This window comes from Sander vitreus, chromosome 21, assembly GCF_031162955.1.
Source record: "Sander vitreus isolate 19-12246 chromosome 21, sanVit1, whole genome shotgun sequence".
In the NCBI taxonomy this organism is placed as follows: Eukaryota; Metazoa; Chordata; class Actinopteri; order Perciformes; family Percidae; genus Sander; species Sander vitreus.
In genome coordinates this window covers 6,824,858-6,836,762 of record NC_135875.1, presented here as the reverse complement: position 1 = coordinate 6,836,762, position 11,905 = coordinate 6,824,858, and positions in this window count along the sequence as shown.

Here is an 11,905-nt window from a genome sequence, read left to right as displayed (position 1 = left end):
TGTCTGTTCCTTTTACATTTTCTCAGCTGTCACACTCACATATATGCACGACATGATTCAATTTTCTGATGCAGATACTACCAAAAGCATGATAATCGAATGCATGACCCCCATTTGATTTATCTTTTTGTCTTTGAACAAGTATGAAGAAGCCAAAGCCCTGAAGACAGAAAAAAATGAACGTTTGAACCAGGCTTCAAAAGTGGAGAGGACAAATTTAGTCTGGTGAACTATCGGTGACTCTAATCTTTTTATCAGAATGTCACCTAATGATGCAGAAAAAGGAAGAATTGTCTTTTATCTGTGCAGTTCACGTATAGACTTCTGGAGTCTGCTCAGAAACGCTGCATCCAGTGCCTATGCAGTTATAATGGCGGAGGGGAGCAGTGGAAAGATGTAGCGAGTGGAAAGAAAGAGGAAATAATTGATATGGCGAGTTACATATGTGTTTGCTGGAGCAAAAAAAAATGCATTAGTATTCAATACCGGCAGTCACACGGTGGACAATACACTAAATACAGGTATGACTTGGTACGGGTGGGAGACTGCTCAATGACTTGAGCTAAAATGTTTATTTCATTCCCGTGTTCATGGTGCATTCATGGCATGAAGCCAAATATTAGTGTGTGTGACTATGTGTGTTTCCAGAAACAATGACAAACACACAACACACACACACTCAGGGTCTCTGGCCCCCATTTTAGAGAGATGATGCTCAGTGGGCAATCTCCGCAGACAGATGTCAGCGCCTTATTAAAAAAGATGCCCGTCAGCCCCTGGGGCTGGGAAAAGGCTATGAATAAATTTATTACACTAATGTACTGACCCTAAAACTGTAAGTGACGTTCAAACGCTGCAGTGATGCAGGCAATTGATGTAACAGTCATTAAGGATAGGGGGAAATGTTTGCAGGCAAGAATTTCCTCAGCCTGTGTTACGTCTCCATTCTTCTCTCATTGACCATCTCACCACATGTGCCTCCGCATTGCCACCGCGTCAGCTTGGTCCACACGTCTCCAGAGGAAAACCCCAAATGGGGCCCGTTTCCATGCCAGGACTGGGAACGCATGGTGGCTAAGGACTTTCCACCACCTCCATCACCAGCAAACCACCTCAAACCATCAAGGAACCCTGAGCGGTAGGCCGGGTCTCCCTCATCAGGGCCTGATTAAGGCTGTGAGTGGGCCGTCGGTCATGGACCAGTAGGAGGAAGTGGCAGGGCAATGGTTTCCAGACTAAAGACTGGTAGCCATTGACTGTGCAGCACTGGAAGCGTTACCATTGAAGTCTGAATGTGACATCACCTAAAGAAAGATGAAATGTAGCTCTGTTCTCCCTGAGGCAGAGGCAGTGGTTTACAGTGATGCCAGCGCAGCCGCATGTGGAAACGCTGCTGTGCACACATGTGCCCACGCGTGCACACTCACACACGTGTGGACATGCCCACATTTTCCTCTTTTCTTTGATGCACAGACGCACGCAACATGCAACCACAGTCAGCATTGTCAAAAAAAATAAATATCTTGGAATAGAAAAAAAAAACAAAAAAACAATCAGCCTCACAAGTCTAGCTTAAAAGATTCTCAGACATTCAGACAGTCTGACTTCTAAAATCTCCTTTCAAATGATTTCCATTTTCTTTGACATTAGATAAACGCATTATTCCTGATGACAGAATGATAACCATTACATATAAACACTGCTGAAGCTGAAATGATGTGCTGGAATACAGAATCGTTTTAGATTTTCTTCGCTCTGATCACCATCAAACTGACACCACACTTCCCTAACTCTGCCTCTTTGCCTCCCACTTTCACACACAACATCCTTCTCTCCCACACATTATCATGCCAACAGCTGGCCTAAGACCCCTGCTGACCAACTGTGAGATATTGCCTCATCTGTAAGTGAATGCTTTAACCATTATAAAGACCCACTTTTCCAGCACAAACACCCAAACTGTCTCATGCAGGGACTTAATGTTAATAATCACGCATTAGATGGGACGATGATACTCACTCATAGACTAGGCCCGACTGCCAGGCTAGTCTGGCAATGGAGGAATCTTTTTTTCCCTACTTTTCCTTTCTCATCAGAAATTGAAGCCATCCGTCTGTTAGAGACGGGGGGGCTTCCAGCAGGGACAGACCAATTGTCCCTGATGATAACGCGGGTTGGAGGATCTCCCTGCCATGTGCATTATTGATGGCCATCGGTCGGCGTGTGTCTGACCACATTTAAGTGTCTCAGCGGGTGGGGGGTGCAGTAATCAAAATACACATACACACAGCGCTGTCTCCAGTTCGTTCTCCCCCTCTCATGTAGTCCATCATCAAGTGTGCACTGGCACATTGAAACTGGCACTCACAAGTGATGTGTTCATACAAACAAATACACACAAGGATGCAGGCATGTGCTGTACATAGGGACCTGTTTACTGACACATTTACACTGTATATGATTTGGCAGAATTGTGTTTTTTGATGTTAAGCTAATTTTTCTTTACTTTGCGTGTCTGCATGTTGAGTCAAGTTATGTTTCCATTTAAATGTTTTCTGCAAATTTTAAGCAACTTTTAGAAGTTGAAAACAATAAAATACTGAATCAGTGCATGTTCCCATCAGCTACCTTTATGCAAATATATACAAAAAGGATGTGACAAGATAACATCATTAATAAGACTCTGATGCACAGTATATTGACTGGTCCCAGTCCAACTATTTATTCTCCAAAGCAGTTTGAGTTCATTAAGGAACATTCGGTCAAGCTGGTGTTGGCGTTGTAGTAGGGCAGTTTATCATAGCACAGATACACAATTATACAGCATAAATTTGAGATGTGCATTGTATTTAACGAGTAACTAACTTTTTGGTCATTTATTGCTAATGTATGCATTTGGTTCCCTCCTGCCCACAGGGATACATACACAGGAAACAAATGCATATGTTTGTGTGCTATGTGTCACAGATACATTGTACAACCACATATGTAGATGCAGAGAGCTGCAGCATCTGCTGAGGATACAGCATGTGCGCAGCATGTATAAACCTAAACAGCACAACAACATTACTTTTGGACTAGGGTAGCACTTGAGCTGACAAAAACAAGGTAGCAGCTATAAAATGCTTTAAAAAAAGGCAAATAAATCACACGTCGGAAAAGCAATGCTTTGAAATGGACTGCACACTGAAGCTAAACATAAAGAGGGAACCGTAAAATCACTCGAACACAATTAGAAAAACCAGACGCCATAAAAATCACTAGCAGTACTGATCGCTCGTACTGAGGCAGCTCTTGCTGGTGTATGAACACCAGTCCAAACATCTGTCTAACATACAGTTGTTTTATTCATTCTCTTTAATCAGTGGAGCCACCTGCCATCTCCTCTACCTTTACATTTCCTCATTTTAAAGAACAGCCCCGCTGTTGGCCACCATGAGACAGACAGGTGTGTGAGCCAGCTTGCTGCTTCCGGAGTCTGCTGGTAATAGAGACATGTCTATAGAGCCAGCAGGGGCTTCATGTAACCAGAGGGGAGGGTTCACACTTGTGTAGCACACACTATTCCTGTCAGATATCCTGTCATCAGATGGAGGAGACATCAAGCAAGCATGAATCTGCATTCATAAATAAGAGGATCTGACAGCCTGGGAGATAACGTTGTGAACAGGTTGTCTGTTCTCCTGGGCTTCCAAACATGCAAATGCCAATCAATCTCTTAATCTTCAATATTTGTATTCATATTTAATGAGAAGTTGTACATATAACATGACCCTGGAGTTTCCTGGGAGCAGGTATCCAAACTCACCTCGTCTTTCTATATGAAAAGAAGGAAAAAAAAAAAAAGTGTGGACAAGCCAAAACCTGATCCTGGCTTTGATAAAGGCGGCGGAGGTGAGGTGTAATTGACTGATCTGAGGAAAACAAACCTGATAGGGCAGCTGCATAGGGCCCCACTGCAACACCACCTTTGTTTAACCGGTCATTACCCTCGTGTAAACCAGCACGGGCTTCTCCTCAGGTGCGTTGGCTAATCTCCTTTTATACCTGCGGTGATAAGATAGACTCCCTCTTGATCCCTGCGTTTCCTCTCGCCGTAACATCTCTGGGGCTGAGCCTGTCGCAACATGTCTGACATCTGTCAGACAGAGGAAACAGTGGAAGGGAAGGAGGGGGGCTGCAGTGAGGGGAGCGAAGCATGATCCAATGAGGCCCCAGATGTAGGGGCTATATTTGGCAGCGGAACTTATACATCCACCTGAAATCAGTTTAGTCAACTGTTTCATTTCTGAAAATGCTAATTCAAAGCATTAGTCGTCTTTATGATCTAAATATGGATTTAAGTTCCGTATCCAGCATAAAACACACCAATTTTTTTCATAAACTGAATTATATGTTTTATTGAAGCAGTAGGTCACTTTTGATCTGTTTTGTAGACTGTGGGGAATTCCACTGAGACAACCCTGCCTTTATAGATGTGATGTCTTTTCTTTATCTTCCTTTCTCACGTAATTCCGTTGACACGTGTATACGGGAGTCTAAATTTACTGTACGACGTTTCTATTTTTTGCTGAATGTAAAAGAAATTCTTGTGCCAATGTCTCTGACCCAATCTCACATCTACTATAAACCTATGATGTTGATTCAGTTTAAAATTAAAACCTCCAGAGAGGTAGCATACACAATACAGGAATATAACACCAACTTAAAATACTTAAAATTGGCAGCATTACAGTAGGTCCAGGTCCAACATCCAGAGTCAGTTCACCAAATGTATGAAAAACATTAACTTTTGTTTTTGAGATATCTGTTGTGAATGGAATATTTCCTTTTTGGTGCTTAATAACAATTTACATGACATTACATTTAGCTGACACTTTTATCCAAAGCAACTTATGTGCTATATGTCAGAGGTCGCACGCCTCTGGAGCAACTATGGGTTAAGTGTCTTGCTCAGGGACAAATTGGTTGATGTATCGCAATGGGAATTGAACCAAGATCTCCCACACCAAAGGCATGTGTCATATCCACTGCACCACCACCACCACCCAATTTAATAAAAATAAATAAATAAATGTAACAGCAAAAACTATTTCCACAGTGTCCCCCGTTATCCTGAATAATCCACAGAACTTGCTGTAACAGTTAAAGGGAATATATTTTTGGTAAAATAGTAGCTCAAATGAAAGTTGCTCATTGCCAAGGTCTATGGAATATCTAAAGTAACCAGAACCAGAGGTGTGGATCAGAAAGGGACCTGCAGATAATTAAATCCAATACATAGTGTGTTTAACCAGAACATTCCCTAACAGAGAGAGAACAGCAACAATGGCAGCAGTGTGCATCAAAATCCACCTTTTTTTCTCCTGTGATAATTACGATGCACCATGTAATCAGAGCTCATATCAAAATGTACTTGGGTATTACACAGAAATACACGACACACAGATCCAAGACCTGCAGCGAAACAACAGGACCCTATCTAGACAAGGAACATTGTTATTGGAAAGTGTGTGTGTGTGTGTGTGTGTGTGTGTGTGTGTGTGTATATATATATATATATATCTCAAAACCTGGGTGGAAAAAAACAAATATCTACCATATAACACTAACTGAGTGAGAAAATGGGTTCTTTCGTAATATGGGTGTGCAGCGTGCAGACTAAACAAGGGGTACAGCACAGGCCAGATTGCGTGTGAAGCCATCCACCAAGCCATCACTTCCTTTTTAAAGAGCTGCACCATGTTGCGCTCTCAAAGGAGAGCAGGGTAGACAGTTAAATCTTTAATGCCCCCCTTGCACCCCTCTGCCATGTTTCCAGCCATTGTGACAAGGCTGTTTGGATATTGTGCAATTGCTTTGCAGCAGCTTGAAGCTAATATGATCAAACACACCACATAGCAACCTGCTCTGGAGGTTGTGTCAAGGTGGGGGAGAAGGGGGTTTGGATCGGGGAAGGAGGAGGCGATGAATGGGAAGAGTCAATAGGGGGTCTGCGTGTCTAGTGCTGCCAGGTGTCTATTCCCATCCCAAAGCCCAAAGCAGCAGCCGCCTGTACCCAAACAGCCCAGGAGGCACACACGATGACAATAAGACATCATCTGCAAACGCCACAATTACCCCCCTGTCATTCTGCTGAGCTTCTCTGTTAATTACACAAACCATTTTCTGTAAGATAGCTCGCTTGGCTGCCAGCCCGGGAATCTATCATTACTGTATCTGCATCTGTCTGATCCATGAACAGGTTAATCAGGTTAGTCATGAGTTAATACAGGTGGCTTGGATTCAGGGGACAAGCTGGGTGCTCGCCAAGAGAACATGCTCCACTTCAACCTGCCAAGCATGGCTTTTTTTCCACTCTTTTTATCGTCATTCACACCACATCCTGTTTGTCTTCCCCTCCGGTGTGTCTTTCAATGCTCCAGCTGAGCAATTATCCAGCTCTAGACTTGTAAATATCAACGATGATTTCTGATGAAAAGCAAGTCAGTACCTGCATGTGGACTGGGCTTGAAAACCACATGCTTTACTTCAGTGGATACTGATAGCTCTGTTTGCACTGCATCATATTGTACTGTAATATGGGCCGCTGTTTACTTTGTGCGATACATTTTCCATTGAGGTTAAGTGGCTCTATGGAGGAGCAGTGCAACTAGCGTACACCTCCCCCACAGCAGCATTAGCCGATATTTCCAACTGGCAATGTCTCAGCCACATCTGTGTCCTTGTTTGGACATCTGCATTGTCTGTTGTGGGAGACTTGAGTCTTCTCTCCCTATGGAAACACAGTTGGCATACATAGGATTTTAATCTCCATTTAACCACAGCATGCTTTTTAGAAAAACTGATTTAAACTATGAATATATTTTGGGTTTTATGGAAATATTATAAAGTAAATGCTATGTGGAAATACCACTGATAGCTTTTTTTTTTACTTTATATATTATTGTTTTTATTCCCTTAGGATGTCTGTGACTGACAAGAAGGAAATAATTTACCCACCTTTTTTATTTGCCACTACATGCACACTGTGGGGATTTCTGCTATGTTCCACTCATTACAGCCCACCTCGTCCTTGGGGGTTGGAAAGCATGAACAAGACTATTTAGTGGGTTTAACCACTACAAATTGGGATGGGAAGTTTAATTGCATTATGAAATGTTTTATTCCATCCGAGTCTGCCTCAGTAAAGTGAATTTGGACTTGAAGATAAAGTATACTGTTGCATATTGTTTACATTAGCTGTGGTGGAGAGGAGGTCACTGAACAAACTGTTATCCATCACGGATAACCCCGACCACCCTCTCCACCCCACACTGGTCCAACAGAGGAGGCTCCGACAGCTTCGATGTCACGTTGACCGCTACAAGAAATCATTCCTACCACCGGCACTAAAACTTTATAACACTTCATCACCGAGTGTTAGATAAGACTCATAGACATCAGTATACATCATAACTGCACAAACATAGGTTTACTTACATCTTTATTAATACTATTTAAGTAGTTGTACATTTTTATTCCTAACTTGTATATATGTTGTACATTCTCCACTTTGTTTTGGTTTTTTATCTTAATTTTTTATTAATTTGTTGTTGTATTCTATCCTATTTATTATTTCATGTATTTTGTATCCTATTATTTCATGTATATTCTGTATGTGTGCTGTGTGTCTGATATTTTGCTACTGCAACACTATAATTTCCCATTTTTGGGATCAATACCCATCCATCCATCCATCCAAAATATTTCAACTTATAACTTTTCCTTATTTGAATAAGCTCCGGTTGGAGTTGTGTACTGCAGCAAGGGATCTTTTGTTGGTTTTGTATGCGCAACGTAAAAAGGAACACACAAACAAGGAGCAGGATGTGTCAGTCAAATATAGAGCATCTATACTCCTGAGAACACAAAGAGAAAACAATGATTCAGAGCTAATTATAACTTAAGAAATCTAGACCAGTCCACACTTTACTTGGTTGGATGAAAAATACTGTAAAATATCTTAAATATGGCTCTGCAGGGTGTAAAAAAAATGTTAAAATGCAAATACTGACTATTTTCTTTTTAATTAATTTGATTTCCACACTGCAAATGCTTTCTTATTGTATTAACTTGATTTGATCTCTTGCAAAATGCAGTTTACTGGTTTAGTTGCAGGAACATTGTATTAAAAATAAGCAAAGTATAAGAAGTTTTGAACAAGTGAATAAGCAATTATATGCCATCATATTCTGAAATCATATCACAACTGCAGCAAACAAAAAGAAAAACGGCATGTTCCCCAATATTGTACAGCCATGCATTACAACTTGATTTTAGCTGTGCGCATGCACTCGAATATAAAACTGTGGCATAACTGTCAACAGAAAAAAGTCCCTTGCACTGCACCATTTTGTGATTTGTAACTTGGTGCGAAATGTATCTGCTGGGATACATACCAGCATTAGAATTGCCAAAATCCCCATGACCATGAAAACTTCACCCACAATTTGCTGCAGATGTCAACATCCCTGTCCGTCCATGGACAGGTTTGTAAATACATCACCTCTAATATTGTGAATGGGAGCCCTGTTAAATACACAGAGGTGTTTCAGAGGCTTGTAAATAAACAGCCCTGTGGATGTATCTCATTATGAGCCATAAGGAAACATAGGCTGCTTTTACAGGGAGTGAGGGTGGTGGCATTTCCGATAAGCAGGCAGACCCACCACTACCAGCAACCAAACCTCCCACACAGCTATGGGTCACCTAAAACCACACAGACCCCCCACTTCCATAACCACGCTGCAAGGCTGAGCAGGAAACAGAAAAATTAAAAAAAAAAATAGCCAGGATGTTTGTTTGTTTTTTTGCAACCACGCCACAGAAAACCAACTCTACACATCACACACACTGTCTGCCTACACTGCTTACTCAATCACACCACATGTATTAAACAGGAGGCTAGCTTAAAAAAAACCTTGTTTGTGCACGCTGTATAAGAAGTGTAAATATTGAACTGTCAAATGGTTCACAAAGATTCTGTTTTCACATTCACAACATTCTGAAGTGTGAACAGCAAAAAGCAAAGACACAGACAGACACAAGCCTTACTGGATACATGAAACCCTTTTAATTATAAATGTTTTAAAGCAAATAGTTAGGAGGTACACAAGTTACTCTAATATATCTGTTTCGGGTTGTGGTTCCTGTTTAATGCCAATCCAATACATCAAGTTTAAATGTCCTACAAAAAAAGAACCACAAACATCACAACATCAAGATAAGGTATAATAACAATAACAAATATGACAAATATCCTCTTTGAAACTTTAGTATCGTGTATCGAGAACACACATCCTCTTTGAAACTTTAGTATTGTGTATCGAGAACACACAAACGTTTTGGGGGTTCCTACCCCATCAAGATTTGACTTTGAAGGATTATGTGTACAATTCAGTAAGCCAATTTACGTGGTGAATTATTACATGACAATGTACCATACAAAGCTGATACTCAAGCAAGCACACACCAAGCTAAGCACAGCAGAGAATGGGGATGATGATGAACCTTCCTGACTAAACTGCATTAGACACATGACAGCATAAAGATAATTTGATGTGGCATAAATGTTTTTTCTGCTTTCTTATCCTATATCCTATAAATTGTTTTTATCTTATGACTCACAGGGTTGGGAATCACTGCAATGTACTATGCACTAAACTGAGATGGATTAACATTAACCCAGCAATCCACAGCAGCAGTGCAAGATTCATTAGGTGTGCAGCAGATAGTCATTTATGTACATTAAAATTACAAGAACACATTGCTTGTAGCAGACAGATGTAGTGTTGATAATGAAGCAGGAGAGGACCATCGGTATATAAGCTTCAGGTTTGCAATAAGTGTGGAGTGTGGCAGCAGCATAAAGCACAGAACGGAAGGTCAGCAGTTAATTGCATGAAGAATAGTAGCCTACAGCCATCTGACCCAAAAGCCATTTCTTTTGAGGTGAAACATCTCTGTAATGTTGAACTGAACACAAAGCGTATGGAGAAAATATAGGCCTAAATGTTACCATCTAGCATATGTATGACAAGCCAAGTTGAATTTCCAACCAGAAATTAATTGTACAAGGAAATAGTTAAGCAGATGGGCTACGTTCAAGACACCTGTCATGTTTAAATCCCTAAAAGCAACATGCAGACACATTACTAGCAACCGGTTTTGCAGGGAGCCAAAAAGGGAAAACCCCAAAACAACAGCAGCAACCAAGGGAGAAACATGTTACAATTAAGCCCACAATACTTTAAACATGATTATTCATATTTTATCAGCACCTAAATGAACAGCACGAAAGTCCCATAATATGCCAAACAGCAGAAATGATCAGCCAGCAGCCAACTTAAAGGTACAATATGTAACTTTTCTGCATTAAAATGTCTAAAAACGACCATACCTATGTTATATATTTTTTTGAGTTGTGTAGTTACACTATCCCAAATGTTTCCATCAAATGGCAAACCCAGAGATCTGTTATTTTATTTTCAGACACGTCACGTTTCATTTAGCTAGTCGCCTGTCAGTGGCGTCATAACCTTTCACCATCTAGTTACTCGTAACTTCCGTCAAAACAAGGGCACCCAGATGATACGTTCCGAGAGTAATTGTAAATCATACAATGTCACAGAAAAAAATACTGGTAACACTGCTTTTTCTGCCAAAATGCATCATTTTGTGAATAATAACATGCCACTTTGCAACACAGTAATACAGCAGAAACCTTATTTATTGATACATATCAATATTAATCCAGTTTAATGTTACTACACTGTATGTGCTGGTTGACAAGTAGCTAACATTAATGCTAGCTAATGCTTGGTGGATAACATCATAGGGTTACAACATAGTTCAACACGCTCATCAAGTTATTAGTAAAATGATTGTTTTGACTATGGATAAAAGCAGCACTGCGCTAACCCACGAATAAGTTCACTAGGAACGTTAACATTAGCTGTATAGATAGACGATTAATCTAATGCTAATTTAGCCAGCTAGCATACTCTGCTCTGCCTGCCTCACTCCCCCGGCACAAAGAGACATCATTCAGGATGATAGCTGACAACGCAGCCGGGACATGTAGCAATAGCTAGTTACCGTTAACCCCAGCCGGTGCTTACGACGCTAACGCTAGTTTAATGAAGCGTCAGGAAACAGAGAATATCAGACCCAGGCAACCAAAACTCTCCTCCCTAACGAATTTCTCCCCCCTTCGCGTTTAGCTGTCTTTACAGTTAGCTAGCTAAATTAACCCGACAACAGGTGTGTTAAGCACCAAAACGAAAAGTGAAGGGGGAGATCGGGCAGCCGGGAGATGTTCTGCTGCTGCACAACAGGCATCAAACATCATCGCCATCACGGAGAATCCCCACCCACACCCGTCTCTCAGCCTCGTTGAGTAGCTAGCTAGCGTTACAACATACCCCATTCGCCCAGTAAAATCCAAAAGGTGACATTGGCATGTGAAATAGACTGTGATAGTGTGGTAAAACCTGCTAACGTTAGCCGCTAATATTAGCTTGCCGGCTCACTGGCTAACTGGTCAGCCAGCTACCAATACAGACTGAATCAAGAAAAACGTAATTATGTTGGGGAAACTGCAGCCATTTTATTAGCATGATATGAATAAACGTTACTAAACACAACGTGAATAAACTTGAATGGGTAAACTCGTCCGTGAACAGCATTCTAATCAACGATAGCGTTTAGCAATAAAAACTCCCATAATTCCACGCAACTTCCCTACGTCATCAAACGTCTGTGTTTACAATCCATTGTTTTGATTGAGAGACCCCTAGCGGCAGAAAGTTACATATTGTACGTTTAACGTTAACATGCACATACTAACTAAACAGAGCTAATA